Source organism: Atta cephalotes (genome assembly GCF_000143395.1).
Source record: "Atta cephalotes unplaced genomic scaffold scaffold00048, whole genome shotgun sequence".
In the NCBI taxonomy this organism is placed as follows: Eukaryota; Metazoa; Arthropoda; class Insecta; order Hymenoptera; family Formicidae; genus Atta; species Atta cephalotes.
This window is the reverse complement of record NW_012130112.1, coordinates 1,560,747-1,563,380: the sequence shown is the minus strand read 5'-3', so window position 1 is coordinate 1,563,380 and position 2,634 is coordinate 1,560,747.

Genomic DNA, 2,634 nt, shown 5'->3' with positions numbered 1-2,634 from the left:
TTACTATTGTGTATTTCTTGTTTCCATTTTCTCATGATAAAATAATGTCGTTAAAGAACGAGAGATGAGCTCTTTTTTTTATAGAAAACTGTCGAAACTTTTCTTATGTAATTTTATAGCATAAACATTTTAATGATATCTTCAGAAAATAAAAAAATTTATAAAATCTGTTAATGAATTTGATGTATGTAATAAATGTCAGTTTTATGAGACTTAACGTTAGTAATAATGCGTATATTGTTATAATATACCATTCTACATACTTCCTGGCGCCTCTCTTTTTTGATACATATTCGGTCCAAGTGCGTGAAATGTATTCTTAATCTAATTCATAGAATTATGAATCATATTTACATAATTTTATTACGTAACAATAACATTGTGTCTCTCAAGAACGTTATTTATAATTGTTGGCTATAATTATGATAGCTTTCATGGAATTGAAAACAAAGAAAAACATACAAGAAACAGAGGAGAGATATATAAAAAACAAGATTAAGGAACAATGAAAGATATGATTTGTCGCGATATTTACATAACGTTTTAATTCGTCAGGATTTAAGTTTGAATTAAAGGGATGCAGTGATTAGAAAATACTTAATACAATTATGTTGCTAATGAATCGGTACATTACGCAATTGTCGTATGTAAGAAAATAATTCCTTTTTTTACGAGAAAAACGGTCGCGATGCAGGGCGGTTCTGAGGTTTTTCAATGACCGTGGATAAAGGCTAATAAACTTGCTGATACTGTTCCGATAAAATGGACGCGCCATAGGCAAGAAAGAAAACGATAAATATTAAACGTCTCACTAGACTTCTATATTGCACTAGAACTTCTTTTCCACTACCTAGTAAAATGGCAAATAGAGGCTATTACTCTCCTATAAAATACTTATCCTCTTACATATGTACAATTTAAAAATTGCTACCATTTTTTCACTTTTACCTTTAGCTATTACTAATATTTTCGTTTGTCTGAATGTATTTCATCCTCTTTACTTAAAATATTTTTCTAATGTTGGATACACACGATCACGCGTTGATAAGTTTGATAAATTTTCTTGCAATTTTTGTACTAGATTTGTAAGATTAAAATTAATCGAAAGCAACTGATAAGTTAAGATCATTGAAAAGTATATCCAATTATGAGATAACTTTGTAATTAGGTCTCTATATCGTTGATTCTGTATTTGTTAAGAAATTTAAAATAATTAAAACAGATTAAAAAAATTAAAATTATTAAGCATAATAATTAATTTTATTGAGTGAATTGATATATAGGATTTGCTGGAACACATATTTCATTATATAATTACATATCGTATATTTTTATAGAATAAAATGAATAATAATGAAAGAAATTTTGAACTAATTAATATTACAGAATTCAATGATAATATGCTTCAACTTGAAATGAAACCAAATTGAAATCAAACGAGGAGCCGACATTTTGGATCTCATGTCACTTACTCAGTCCTATTCTATCTATCAAGGTTCTAAAGACAACTTTTTGATTGGTTAACCCTTCTCGACCTGCCAATGTAGAGAATGGATTTCCAATGTTAGCCTAAATCGAGCAAACTCTCTTCATTTTAATTACAGAATTACGACTTTAATTTGAGTAATTTTCTATTTATAAATAATTATTTTATAAAATTCTAATATTATATTAAGTATCGGTCCTCATTCGAGATTGTCTTGTCTTTATTTATTAAAATTTTTATATTATTTTTTTTCAATAAGTGCAACACAGTTTTTAAGATTTTTAATAAATTACGTTTTGAACTTGTAAGATATGAAAACTTTTTATTTGGGCAAAGCTAATACTTTAATTAAATAATATATCGAAATGAATTTTTAGTTACATGCAAAGTGAATCATTAAGGCGTATATCCAACTTTAGAAAATATAGCGCAGAAAATTTTAACAATCGCGACTTGCAGCACGACCGTTTCGACCGTATTCGAAACTGACCGTGCTTTCTTTTTTGTTCGCTATTGCGCCTTACCTTTCGTTAAGAGGATGTCGCTCTCATACTCGAGAATTTCGTTGTCGTCACAGATTCTTTATGTCGGCGAACAGAAAGAGATATACGTAGACGTAGACAGTTAGAGCCATCGATTTCGGATTATCCATGCATCCGATATTAACCATACTTTATATCGGGAAACAAAACCGGAAAACTAAACTCTCTTTCTGGCGCACACTGGTTGGTTCGCGCAAAAGTGGAGACCAGAGCGTAAGCGCTGATCGCATCCTTGATATCGGATCAATAAGGAGATTATTATTAATCGTCGAGTCTGAAAGCAGAATATGCACCGAGACTTAAAACAATCCCCTCGTTGTGTCGTTCGTTCTGTTTCTCTCTTTCTCTTTTTCCTTTCTTCTCTTCCCCGTTTTACGAAAATAGTCAGCGCATGGCGCATGGCGGATGCGCGGACGATCATAAAAAATACGAACAGAGTATAATTAATTCGTTTACTACGTACTACAGTATTGCTTTAATATGATATGGTACAGTCTTTTCACTGATTGTCCAATATCACTACGTAAAACATTTTTCTTAGCTCTGTTAGTTTGTTCCTCTCTCTCTCTCTCTCTNTNTNTCTCTCTCTCTCTCTCTCTCTCTCTC